The sequence below is a fragment of the Equus przewalskii genome, chromosome 3 (genome assembly GCF_037783145.1).
Source record: "Equus przewalskii isolate Varuska chromosome 3, EquPr2, whole genome shotgun sequence".
In the NCBI taxonomy this organism is placed as follows: Eukaryota; Metazoa; Chordata; class Mammalia; order Perissodactyla; family Equidae; genus Equus; species Equus przewalskii.
The window spans coordinates 31,573,387-31,587,273 of record NC_091833.1 but is presented as its reverse complement, the minus strand read 5'-3'; the positions used below and the strand labels follow the sequence as shown (position 1 = coordinate 31,587,273).

Here is a 13,887-nt window from a genome sequence, read left to right as displayed (position 1 = left end):
CTAGCCTGTGGGACACGCCCCTGCATTCACCCCCGCGGGTCTCCAGATCTTCGGAGGTCCCCAATGCTCCCGCTCTCTGCAAAGTCACCCCTCGGCCTCACCAGGGGTCAGCACCCCTTTCCCAGTGGGCCCCAGTTGCTTTCAAAATGAGAAAAATCTAGGGCAGCAGGACCTGAAACAATGCCCCGTCCAGGCAGCCAGGGACTTAGAATCCAGAGGGAGGGCCAGCCAGCCTCCAGGCACTGAAGTCAAGGCAAGAAGTCAGCTTTAACCTTGAGCGTGACAGGTCCTCTGTCTGGCCCAGATGAGGTTAGCCTGACCCGCAGTGGGCGATAGCCTGAGGGCCTTGGAACCTGGTTCTAGCCACTGCTCTGCCACCCGCATTGCTGTGTGGACCCAGGCAAGCCACTGCCTCTCTCTGAGCCTTGGCTTCCTCCACTCAGAAGCAGGATACTGCAGACACAGTGTCACAGGGCCAGAGGGCAGGGGAAGCAGGATGAGGTTGTGGGAGACCCGAGCTGGCTTCCCATGAGGACTCGGCTTTCTAAAGCTTCTGATTTTTCAGGAGACACCAGAACTTCAGATTTGTTTTTTTTTTGAGGAAGACTGGCCCTGAGCTGGCATCCGTGCCCATCTTCCTCTACTTTATATGTGGGACGCCTGCCACAGCATGTCTTACCAAGCAGTGCATAGGTCCGCACCCGGGATCCAAACCAGTGAACCCTGGGCTGCCAAAGCAGAGTACACGAACTTAACCAATGCGCCACAGGGCCTGCCGCTGGATATTTTTTTAATGTCAAGATTTTATCATACTTGCTTTTGTCATTTTAAGGTTTTCTTTCTTTCTTTTAATTAAAGTATAACATTCATGCTGGTCCTGGTGGTCCAGTGTTAAGATTCGGCCCACTTCTGAAAAAACTTGGCCATGAAAACCCTATGAACAGCAGCAGAGCTTGTCTGATGCGGTGCCGGAAGGGGTGAGGATGGGGCAAAAGACGGGGCAGGGTCCCGCTGTGCTGGCCACAGGGTTGCTAGGAGTCGGGACCCACAAATAGGACTCACGCCAAAAAAAGATGTTCAAATCAAAAGTGTGCATCTGGATGGATTTTTGAAAACTGAACGCACAGGTCAGCAACCAGATGAAGAAAGAGCACGTCCATCCCCAAAATCCCACCTTCCCCCTCACCCCCCAGCATCACTGCCTCGATGACCCCCATCCCCAGAGCTGAGCACCGTCCCAGCTGCTGACGCCGGATATCAGCTGTGCTGGTCTATATTCATACCTCACCTACAAGGTGTGCTTTTTTTTTTTTTGAGGAAGACTGGCCCTGAGCTAACATCCGTGCCCATCTTCCTCCACTTTCTATGTGGGACGCCTATCACAGCGTGGCTTGCCAAGTGGTGCCATGTCTGCGCTCGAGATCCGAACCGGTAAATCCTGGGCCACCGAAGCGGAACGGGTGCACTCAACCGCTGCACCCCCAGGCTGGCCCCTAGGGTGTGCTTTTCTGTCTGGCTTCCTTCCCTCACATCGTGTCTGTAACGCTTACGAGTTTTGGGCGTCATTGTAAATCGTTCACTCTCAGCTTCTGTACCTTGTTTTCTGGCGCAAATGTACCGCAATTCATTTATTCATCTACCACGATGGGCATTTGGGGGGTTTCTTGTGTGGAGCTATCGTGAATAGAGCAGCTGTGAACATTCTAGAAGATGCCTTTGGTGTATGGACATGCACATTTCTATTGAACGTATCCCAGGAGTGGCATTGCTGGGTCGTAGGAAGGCAAGTGTTCAGAGAAAGATGGATTTTATCTGAAATCTCCCTATTTTACAGAGACAGAAAGCAACAAGTGTTTGTCTAAACGAGGGTTCAGCCAAGTAAAACATTCTCAGGCAGATGCTGGCTGCTGGCGGCCGGGTCATCAGCTCTGGCTGATGGACCGACGTTCTCCGGGAGTCCTCACAGCGTATGATTCGCTTCCTTTGTGGTTTGTCTCGCTTCTTGCATTTTATAACTTTTTTCAATATAAAAGAACTATAACCACGTTGGAGAAAATTCAGAAAATGAAGAAAAGAAAAAAATATCCCCAGGAGTTCTTCCCCCAAAGCAAACACAGCAATTTCTTTGCATATCATGTCCTGGTTCTTTTTTCCCCTTGTGTGTCTACGTGTCTTTTTCTTACAAATGCGCAGTATTGGTGAGCATACGTGATCCGCCCTGCCTTTCTGACTTCATCATAAGCATCTGCGTGTTATTACACGGCCTTCCTATCCAACTATGGTGGGGTTTAGATTCCTCTAATTTTCTGGGTGGAGAGAAAACAATTCTTGTCTATTTTCAGACTTATCATTACGTCTATAAATAAAAGGCTGCTGGTAAGAGGCCTTCTCTCCTGTCATAATAAGGCTTTATGCGAGGTGCAGAGGGAAGAGGTTTTAAGAGCTTGAAGTCGGCAGCCGCTCCCCGTGGGCTCGGAGTCCAGCTGGACTGGTTCCTCACTGTGTGGCCTCTCCAGGCCTCGGTTTGCCTCATCTGGAAAATGGGGGTGGTAAGCGGCACCTGGCTCGTAGGTCGTTGTGAAGGTTAAAGGAGGTGATACAGAAAACGTGCTCAGAAGATGGCTTGGCATTTTGGAAACACAGGGCAAAGGCTAGCTACTTATTCTTAGCCCCAACGATAACTATCTTTTATGTTTATTTTTCTGCATATAAAAGTAATGCTTGTTGACTATTGAAACTTTAGAATACTCAGAGAGAAGCCCCGTGAGCCTTTGTGTGTATCTTTCGCCAGGCTTATATTAGCTTATGTGATGTGCATGTGTGTGGACCCAGAACTCAAGATATGGGCCGTTTTGTAACCTGTTTCTCCGTGATCCCCAAATTTCTTTCTCTGTCGCTGTGGGGAGACTGTTCTCCGTGGGTCTCAGGTTTCTGCATGTCTGGCACGCAGAAGCATTGACTGTCTTTTCAAGGATGTTTGTGTAGCAAACGGCCTTGGTGGTTAGACATAGCATCTCCCACCAAGCAAAGGACCAGTTAGTTTTCTGCCCAATGTAATACGGAATCTCCCTCCAGGACAAAGGTCAGGCAGGCTTCCTGCCCAGCAGGAGAGATCTGGGCTCCCTAAGCTCAGGATTCCTCAGTGGGTAGGAACATGCTCTGCGTGTGGCATCCACCCGGGTCCCATCACATCGCCCCGGTGGGACTTGGGGAAAGGTGAAGTGATGCAAAGCTAAAGCTCACGCTGCCTGCTGTGCTGCGAGTCATAAAGTCCTTTGTCTCTGATCCAGGAGACTCATGTCTTCTACTAGCAGCTGTGAAACCGTGGCAGGCTAACTTGTCGGCTTGCCTGTAGGGTGCAGCCTCTCTCCTTCACGGGCCTTGAGAGTCACTCAAAGACCTTCTCCAGCATTATTTCCGGTGGCTGTGCAGTGTTCCCTCATCCCTTGCTTTTCTGTCACTCTTTGGGCCAATCTTTCATAAATAAAACCAAGAGGATGCAGAGGAACCCTATTTCCTGGCGTTGAGCCTGCTGGTTCTGTGTCGTCTCTGTTGGACTTCAAGCAATGTTCTGAGTGTCACAAAATCACATCTAGCATAAGGAGACGGGCAGGGGCAGAGGAAACGTAGGCCTCGGGGCTGCACCGGGGAGGGGCCGGAGTCGGCTCCTTCACCCCCTCGATCTTCCCCTCGGTGAGTCCCTGGGAAAGTTATTGTACACTTTGCTTTCTATTGAGATATGATACATACAGAGAAGTGCACAATTTGAAACACACAGCTCCACGAATGCTCACACTCTGAACACAACCACGTGATCGGCATTGAGATCAAGAAACCCCACATTACCAGCCCCCAGCCCGCCTTGTGTCCCCTTTGACCCCCGCATGCCCAGGGGTAAGCATTATCCTGACCGCTAACAGCACAGATTCGTCGTCCTGCCTTTATGCTTGGAACCACATGCGTGAGCTCTTTTGTGTGTGGCTTCTCTCCCTCGGCGTTGCATTCGTGGGATCCAGCCTTGTGGTTGTGTGGACCTGTGAGCCAGCTTTCATCTGTGTGGTTTTCCATCACATGCGTGGGCCCCCTTTGTCCAGCCATTCTACTGTTGGTGGGCATTGGGTCATTTCCAATGTGAGTAATGTTGCTAAGAACATTCTGGTACAAGTTCTTACACATGCCCACAGCCCTGTTGGGTGTACACCGAGGAGTGGAATTGCTGGCTTGTGGCGTGTGTCTGTGTTCAGCTCTGGTAGATAGTCCCAAATGGGTAGAAGATGTATATTCAATGAGCGGCTTTCTCGAATCAGAGAATCAGGGTGACAGGTAAATCGAAGCGCCAGCTGCAGTCAGGGCTGGCCTCAGGGGTGAATGGCCTCGTGCTCACACGGGCCTGTGCCTGGGAATTAACGCTCTGCAGTGGCCTTCTGGACCTTCTGGATAATTTTATCTTTGCTTTTGTGTTTTGGAAGTGAAGTGCGGTGGGACAACGCAGCGTGTGCCAGGGGCTTGGTGGTCCCACCTGCTGCTACCTCCTTACCTCCCAGAATGCATTTTCAGCCACCTGCTCCCTTGCCCCCCCACGGTAACCACTGCTGGTCCCCATGAGCATCGTCCCATGAGTATCCTGTGCCTATGGGAGCATGTGGTTAAATAACAAAATAAAAACACACCATGACAGAGTGAGACAGAGACAGACAGACAGACAGACCCGGCTAGAGCTGATCCCACACTCGCCGTGGCCCAGGACCTCTGCCAAGCACTTTACACAGAGATCACAGTTAACCTCTCACCTCCCCTGTGAAATCGCCTTATTGTCGTCACGTCCCTCTTGCAGATAAGGAGGCAGAGAAGCAGGGAGCTTGGAAGCAGCCCTCCCAGGGCTCGCTGGGGAGTGGGTGCTGGGTGAATTTGAAGGCTTCTGGGCCTGTGTTCATTACCCCCTAAAGGTCCCCAGCCCTGCTGCAGGTCAGGCCCCCTCAGACAGGCCGAGATCATGACAGGGAAGCGGGAGAGCCCTGTGGAGAAGGGACCCGGCAGGCACGGGCGTCAGGCAGGGTGGCATCCACAGAAGGCCTGGCTGGCATTTGTGGCTGGGGGCTGGCAGTCCCCTGGGGCTGGCGTGGGGACAGCAGGGAGATAGCAGCCTGCAGGGGCCCAGGGGGTTTCTGCAGCGTGCAGCCCGAGGAGGGGCAGCGACCGTTTCAGAGCGTGGAAAGCTTTATGAAACGATCATGAGGTCTTGATTCATAATGCATGAGAGGTCGGGGGCGGGGTGCCCCGCCGGACACTGGGCCTTTGTTCCCGGCGGGGCTCTGGGAGCACTTTCCTCGTAATCATCTCGGAGAGGAAGGAAGCGAAGAAGATTTATCTCCCAGCGTCTAATCAACTGCCTTTGGCGAGGCTGCTGAGGGCCCCACACAGAACTCCGACTGCCCCCAGAGGATGCTTTGCAGGGAGCTACTGAGGGTCGGACCATGAAGGGCCAAAGATATATAGCTTGCTTACAGAGTCAGAAAATGCTCATTCTGTTGTGTGTGTGTGTGTGTGTGTGTGTGTGTGAGAGAAGCGTCTTTCCAGACCAGCCGTCTTCACAGATATGTACATTGTTTGCCCTCCCAGCTGCCTTGTGAAGTTCTGTTTATTTTGGTTGGTTGGTTTTTAAACAGGAGGAGAAAGAAAATGACAAAGAAGCCATAGGCTTTTCCCCAAATCAATAGCGCAGCTGGAAATGGACTGAAGGTCGAAGGTCACCTAATCCATCACCCACGCGTCGGTGGACCTCATTCCCGGCAGGGCAGCTCCTGGGAGAGTGAGCCTGAGATGATGAGGCCGTAAATCCTGGGCCTCGGCGGCCGGGGGCCATGGTCTGTGTTCCACCGGAAGGCGGCCTCGCTCTCTGCCAACAGCTGACTCTGTTTCCTGCTTCCCGAACAGAGGGAAGCCGTGCGGGTCCCGTGGGGCCCGCCCCCTTGGCCAGCACTGATCTCCGTCCGGTGAAGTCGCTGCCAGGAAGGATCCCGGAACAGAGGAGAGGGAATCCTGGAGGGGCCGGCAGCGTATTGTCTTGCTCAGAGGGAGAATAAGGCAGGGGGCAGAAGTGAGAGCTGGAGTGGGGGTGGGGGGGTGGGGGGAGGAGAGGGGCCTCCTGGGCTCTTTCAGGTTCCCCAGGCCCTGCTTCCAGCCCTGTGAGGCCCCATCTCAACCTTGCCTCTGGGTTCTCTGAGGCGCCCCCTTGTCCTTCCAGTCGTCTCCTTTGGTAATTCAGATTTCCCGAATGGCTTTATGCAGGACCAGCTACATGCAGTGTGGGGCTTGGCCCCAAAAGTAAACTGGGGGTTCCCTTTTTCAAACACCTTCAAGAATTTTAAGGTGGCAACTGCAGAGCATGAAACCAAGTGGGGACCCCTCCTAAGCCGGGGCCCTCTGCCACTGGGCAGGTTGTGTGCTCACGGAGCCGGCCCCGGGTTTGTGTTATCTGCAACCCAAAGAACTTTGAGCAAGACAGACAGACTCTGTTGGCAAGGTGGTCGCCCCAGTGGAAGGAAAGGCATTTCAAAATTCTTTCTAGAATTGCATCAAAGTGGGTGGCCACAGGCCAAGGAAACGTAGAGGACAGAAAATGTCCAGGATGACTAACTGAAATGAGAGAAAAGGCACACCCAGGGCAGGGCCGGGCAGCCCGAGAGCCCGGAGGGGACTAGCACAAGAGCATGACAGCAGAGAAGGGGAGCCTGGACCAGATCCGAGCAGAGCGAGAGCTTCCTCTCGGCCCATCAGCAGTATGGGGCGTGGGCCTGGGGGCTGCAGAAGACCACCGCGCCCCTCCGGGCATATCTGCACACCTGCTCTTTGGTGTCCATTGCTACGTTTAGTTAACCATGGAACTGACTGCGTCCTGTTCTTATTCTCCACTGTGGGTTCTGATGTTCCCGCCCGATCCTTGTAAAATCTCCAGTTAACATAAGAACTATCGCGCCTTGCTCTTCCGATTGGATGAGGCCCACCTGCATGTGGCCCCGAGCCTGGGGCTCGGAGCAGACAGGAGAGGTCGGCAGTGTCCGTCACGGGGCCTCCCTTAGCCAGCTCGTCTCTGCTGCCTGGGGCGCACAACACATCCCAGGCACTGTGCCCGCTGCTGACGGGGTGCGAGGGGGTCAGGGGATCAGCCGACTAGGACCACGCTGCATCCACAGTCCTGTGATGTGTCACCCCCTCGAGTGGTCATCAGTCCTGCCCACGAATCAGTCAGTTCCCGTTGAGGGCCGTCCTGCAACAACTTGGAATCCACCTGAGTGGATTAAATGTCCAGGAAGTTGTGAGAGACCTCTTTCACCTCCAGCCTCACCGTGTCTGTTGCATTTTCCCGATTTACTGTCTGAATTCCGGCGGAAAAGGAAATAGGTGAGCTGGCGTGACGTTCCCAGTGCAACAGTTGGAGATCAGGCTTAGTGGAGGACAGGTCTGGATTCGAATCACAGCATCTCCACTTAAGGGCTGTGTGACCTTGGCAAGTCACGTAACCTCTCTGAACCTCAGTTTTCCTCAGCTGTAAAATGGGAATCATAATATTTCCTGTCCCACAAGGTTGCCGTGAGGATTAAAGGAGATAATGTAGAGTTACCTGGCATGTGGCGAGGCGGATTATTATTATCGTTGCTGTCGTTGTTCTTCCATATGGGTTCCTAGCAGACACTACTTCTTTTCCGGGTTTCCTGGGTCAACCATTCTAGAGTCTTGCCCGGGGTGGAGAAGATGGCAATGAGTAGAAGTGCTCGCAGCGGTGGTGTTATGCTTGTGTGTGGAGGTGCAGAACCGAGGTGACGTGGCAGGCTGGAGACCTCTCCTTAGAAAGGCCTGCTTACGTCTTGGCTCACGGGTGGCGTCCAGGAACCGGGCACTGGACCCGTTCTGTGCATTCCCTAGCTGACAAGGACGCGTCACTGTGCCTGGTGTGTTTGTACAACAGTACGGCTTATGCGGAACCCTTGCTTTTTTTGTGGGAATCTGGTGTTTTGGTCCGTGCCAGGCAGAGGATGCCTGCATGACCAGCCCCAGGGAAACCCTTGGGCACGGAGTCTCCCACGGGCTGCCCGGGGCGGGGACACTGCTGCAGGAGGAGAGTGCTCTGTGTCACCTTCCTGGGAGAGGAAGCATCAGGAAGACTGGGTACGGATTCTTCTAGACTCCATGTCTCAGTCAGCTCAGGCTGCTGTAAGGAAATACCACAGACGCGGGGCTTTCAACAACAGACATTTACTTCTCAGAGTTCTGGAGGCTGGAAGCACGAGATCAAGGTGCCGGTAGGTTCGGTTCCTGGTGAGGGCCTGTTTCGCGCCCTGCAGACGGCTGCGTCCCACTGTGGGTTTTCCCCTTATGATGCAGTAGTGTGTCTGACTCCACGGCTGAAATCACTCTTTGCCACAGATACAGCTAGATGTTGAAAACCGTGAGTCCTTCTAGGGAATCTCTGAACGTGGGGGTGGTCTTGGGGACCCCTGACACAATGAGTGTGTCTGTGAGTGTGTGTGTGTGTGTGTTAATTTCTTGCTTTTCATTTCTGGAAGGTAGTTATAATACTTTCATAAGGAACAATAAATATGCTTTAAAATTTTGTCGAATGAATCACAGCCATGACGTTATTTCAGGAGTAAGATCATGCTCTTTGCGCAGTATCGGCAGCGACAGTTTCTGGCAGCTGCTCAGCTGTGTGGCTTCCTTCCTGCTCCCAGCCCCCAGGGCCCCAACATCCCTCCCGAATGACGAGATTGTCAGAACTCACCCCCACCTCTCCTCAGCCGCTGGCGGCAGGCAGGAAACGGCTGGGGTGTCCCGGAGGAAGGCCTCGCCCCCGGGAGGGAACCGAATGTGCGTGCAATGAAGAGCCAGAACTGCCAGATACAAAGATGAGATTTTCAGCTGCCGAGGAAGGTGCTTCCAGAAACAGCACCAAGGCCCTCAGCTGCTAATGGGGCATTCCTCGCAGGAATGCTGGGGCCACTGGCCATTCTGTTCCGGAAAGGTCACTGCTTTCATCACACTCTCTGTCCCGACGGCCCTCCTGGTTACACTCATGAATGAGGGAGCCGGAACGGAGTGATTTCAGCAGAGTGAGCAAAAGGACAGTTGGCCAAAAATGCAAATCTGGCAGCCTGGATTGCCCATAAATTTGCAAGTCGGTAACATTTCTGTGTTTCTTTGTTCAGGTTCTGGCCTGTCTGCTCAGAGGACGTGTTTGTCAGGAGTTTCCAGACTGGCCCTGGAGGGGAACTCAGAATTTGTCCGCAGGACGATGCTGCCTCCCCCTGTGGAAGTCGTGGATGGACGAGCAAACGGATAAGAGTGGGAGCAGGTGTGGCTCTTAGAAACGCAGGACCCCAAACCTAGGATCCCACACGGCGGTGCAGGCTGAGAGAGGGGGGCAAGCATGGCAGGTCAGACAAGGGCGGGGGCCTCAGATGGGCGTGGTCCCCCACCTGCCTCGAGCAAAGCGACCTTGGGCAAGTCATAGGGCCTCCCTGAGCATCTGTTTCCCCGTCGGTACCATGGGGACGATGGTTTCTTCTTCAGAGGGGCACTGCGAGGAGGAAAGGAGATTATGCGTAAGGGGCGCAGGTGCTGTGCTAACTGCTAGCCCCTCAGGTGCGGCGTGATCCAGCGTTGGAGGAGGGCAGACTTCTACCTCCTTACCGCAGAAAAGAAGGACGAGGAAGGGCACTATCCTTGCTCTCAGTCAGTAATCCAGCAGGAAATTAACTTTTTCTTTCCTCCAAACCAGAATCCGCTGAGGCAGGGCAGGGCTTTTCAAAATTTACTGTACACACGAATCGCCCAGAGGAGCTTGTGAAAATGTGGATTCCGATTCAGCGGGTCTGGGGGCGGGGGCTGAGATTCTATGTGTCTAACAGACCCTCAGACCACACTGATGCTGCTGGTCCATGACCACACTTGGAAAGACAAGAAGGTAGGCAACTCTTACGGGGCCCATGGCACAGAGGAGGAGACAGAGGTTCAGTGAGGAAACCCAGATGTGTCTGCCTCCAAAGGCCGTGCTCTTTCTCTTGTACTGCTAAAGGTTTCTCAGTGGCCAGGTGACATGCTGGTTGACATATGACAAGAAGATAAATCAGACAGCATTGGGCAGCGTGGATCTGATGCAAAAAGGATGGAGGAGGGGTGCAGATCGGGAACTTATTGAAGCAATTCGGGTGGGAGGTCATACAGTCCTGGAATAAGGGGCGGGAATAGGAAGGGGGCGGATGCAGTGAAGCTTTGATGGTAGACCCAGAGTGTGTGGGTGAGGATGGGTGCGGGAGCAGCGTTGTGTGCGGGTGAGCTGCATTTGTATAAGTCGGTATTGGCAGGAAAGGGTGGTGTTCCCAAAGTGTTCCTCAAAGGGGGTGTCATTTTAAGGGGCTCTGGACAGAGGTTTGGGCAGTGGAGGGAACCAGACCAGGATGGCAAGACACCCAGAAGCCACAGCAGGGAGCCACTGCAGGGACGCTGAGCGGGGAAGGTGAGAGAAGGCTTTCGCTGGACTCTACCAGCGTGGCAGCATCACAGAGATGCTGGCCAACAGCAGCTGTGGCCATGGCTAAAGAATGAAGGCACTGCCAAAAGCAAGCCCAGTGTGGATGGAGCTGGGGGGAGCATGATAAATACCCTGGCCTCTCTCTCCTTCCAGGCTCTCATCTCCTGCTGGTGCTTCCCAGTGGCCAAACCAGGAGAGGCACAAGGGCATGGAGATCGGCTTCCTGGGCCTGGGACAGAGGAGAAGGGCAGAGAGCGGATCTGGAGAATAACCAGCATGTCCTTGAATCCCAGATCTGCTGCTTACTAGATGCGTGCTCTCGGGCCAGAGAGTTACCATCTCTGAGCCTTGGTTTCCGTAACTGTAAAGTGGGGCAAGTAATGGTAACTTTCCCAGAGTTATCCAAACATTGAAAAAAATAACGCACATTCCTGTCTCCTATAATAACCCTGCTGATTAGGACAGAAGCTTTGGGAAAAGAAAAAGGCTTCCTTTCTTATGCCAAGAGCTGAAGGTATAGCAGTTGGGCTGGAAGTGTCAGCAGCCCAAGCTGGAGTCCTTTTTTCCAAATAAAAAGACCTCCAGGAGCTTCATAATATAGTCCTGAACAAGCCCTGAATGACCACCCCATGCTGAAGCATAACAACTGTCTCCCTATTTCGATGGTTTACATAAAATGCAGAGACTATGAAAATGTTACTTTATGCGGCTTTGGCTGCATATTATGTGAAGACTGTTGGAGAATCAGCAAAATGTCTGTTCCACAGCTTGTTCCCATCATTGTCATCAGTGAAAGACTCCAGCTCATTCCCAGGTGTACATACCAGAATCACAGGAGGCATCCGTGACCCCATTCCTTCACCCTATGTCCTGCTCATCACCACGTCCTGTCGATTTCATAAAAGCAGCTCACTTCCATTTTCATGACTCTGGTCCAAGCCCTGCCATCCTTCACCTCCTCACTGCTTTCCACTCTTCCCATCTGTTGTCCATACAGCTGCCAGGGTGATCTTTTTGAAACGCAAATCTTAGCATGTCAGTCCTGTTGAAAGCTTTTAATCACTTCCCATTGCTCTGAGAATGTGGTCCTAAAGGCCTCTCATGAGCCAGGCTGTTCACATCTGTGGCTGCCTCTCCTGGCCTGCTCTGCTCGACTACCACTGGTTTCCTTTCGATTCCCCAGACTCAGCCCACTCTCCTTCCCTGGGCCTTCCTGTAGCCTGGACTGATTCCTCCTCTCTCCCTCGCGTCCATCTCCTCCTACCCATCTCTCAGGTCTCAGCTTAACTCCCACATCCTCCCTGACCAGGTCCCATCCTTCTGTGACACTGTGTCCTGGCCCTCTTGTGTTTTCCTTCACAGCACTGGCAATTAAATGATTATGTGCATGATATGTGGTTTGCTGGTATTTGTCCACTTAGAACATTCCAGGAGTCAGTAACTATGTCCACTGTCTGCCATTACTTAGCATATAGCAGACACTCCAGGGACATTTGCTGAATGAATGAATGAACCAATGAGTAAGTGAGATAGGATCTCCATAGGTCCCTTCAGTCTCCAGCTCCTGAAACTTAAAACTCGTGTCAGCACAGGGAGGAGCTGACGCTGGATTCCCCTTGAGGGAGTTCATGTCCCAGGCTTTGGTGTTGAAATGGGAGAAATTACCCATAGACATGGGTGTGACCCCTTTATGACTTTTTAAAAGTCATAATCATAAATCATAAGCCCATGTGGCCCACACTCAGATGTCATTAAGTTAGCCTGGGTGGCTGCATTATTCCTGCAAATTCACTCGACTTTCAGAGAGCAGTGAGGTGATGGTGCTGGTGGTGGTGGTGGTGGTGGGAGTGTGGAATTGAGCAGAAAAACAGGAATAGCAAAGGGTGACCTTTGTTCCCCACTCAAGAGGAGCCAGGCGCGGTTCTGGGAGCTCCACTCGTTTGATGCCTGGAATGTGAGGTAGGCATTGCCACCCCCACTTTACAGACGGGAAACTGAAGAACTGGCCCGTGTCGCACAGCTAGTGGATCTGCAGAGCGTGGCTCCCCGGCCCTTTGTCTTTACCTGGAGCCTCTGCTGTCTCTGGCTGATGGTGGGCGCATCACAATGAGCTGTTCCAAGAAACAGGCCAAGGGGATTTTTGCCCTTAAATTCAGTGAGTTTTGATCCTGTTTATGAGCCAAACGCACTTCTCCTTTCTGCGTTTCCTTTCTTTTCTTTGTAGCAGGGGGCAGTGGTGAAGTTCATCGACTCCAGAATCAAATGCCTGAGTGAAAATCCCAGCTCAGACATTCTTGTGTGATTTCCAGCAAGTCAGTTAACCCCCAGCACCTCGGTTTCCTCAAGTGTAAGCTTGGATGATGCCTGAACCTGCCTCACAGAACTGTGGAAATGATTAAGTGAATCAACGCTGGGAGGGGCTCAGAACAGCGCCTGGCACAGAGCAAGCGCAACTTGTGTGCTTGGTATTTTCAAATAACAACAAACCATATTTGCTCAAGGAACAGACTTTGGTTGGAAAGTTCTTTTAATCGGTTCCTGGGTGGCCAGACAAGCAGTCCGCTCTGCTTAGAACTAGGAGACTCTAGCTCCAGCCTCGGCCCTGCCCTTACTGGCTGTGTGATTTGGGGAAAGTTACTGGATCTTTCTGAGCCCCAATTCACACGTGTGTGAAATCAGCTGTGGTCCTTCTTCACGAGATTCCCATGAGCATTCAGTGAAATCCTGGCTCAAGTGGCTGAACCTGAGTCTCTTCTTTACAGCCAATTAATCTAAGATCCACACAGGCCAATCGAACATCAGGGCAGCGATCGTGTTTCTCTGAGCTCAGCACAGGCCGCTATTAGAAGCCCGAGGAGTCGTTAATAACACAGCCTCACTGTCTTTTCCTGTTTCCTGCCGTGGGCCGCTGAGGGGCTGGAACTGTGTTGTCCACAGTGGGGCTGGGGCGGCATTGAAGGAGCGTCAGGAGCTCTCGGTCCCGACAGAGAAAACAATATGCCTGTGCTTCTCCAAGGGCCGTGCTCTCCACCACAAACATACCGGGGCCCCGTTCCGGGGTGTCACATGACTTTCCTGAGCTGGAGGAAAGTCCACCTTCCTCGTGGATCAGGGACCGTCTTGGGTGGCGTCTTGGCTGCACTGGCCGAGGGCGGATTGTGCTTTGTGAGGGGGATTTGCGCAGAATCGATTTATGCTCTTAGGTTGGCTGGCGCGGCCAAACAAAGGATGGAAGCGGAGCTGTGGAGGCTGCAGGGAGGTGAGGAGGAGCGGGCGGAGAGCAGCACAGGAGGGACCCTCCCGCCCCGTGGCGTGGAGATGCTCCTCTGCACACAGGCTGCGGTGGGGGCCTGCCCACC

The 13,887-nt window shown here is 53.0% G+C and overlaps 1 long non-coding RNA gene across 2 annotated transcripts; it reads left to right on the top strand.

Annotated features, from left to right (window-relative positions):
- Nucleotides 1–6,693: 6,693 nt before the first annotated feature.
- LOC139082230 (uncharacterized) lies at nt 6,694–11,920 on the top strand. Of its 2 annotated transcripts, none has more exons than XR_011538031.1 (3): nt 6,694–8,300; nt 9,204–9,349; nt 10,682–11,920. It is a non-coding gene; the product is annotated as an uncharacterized lncRNA (long non-coding RNA). The 2 variants fall into 2 exon arrangements; XR_011538032.1 differs by lacking the exon at nt 6,694–8,300 and adding an exon at nt 8,874–9,107.
- Nucleotides 11,921–13,887: the final 1,967 nt, after the last annotated feature.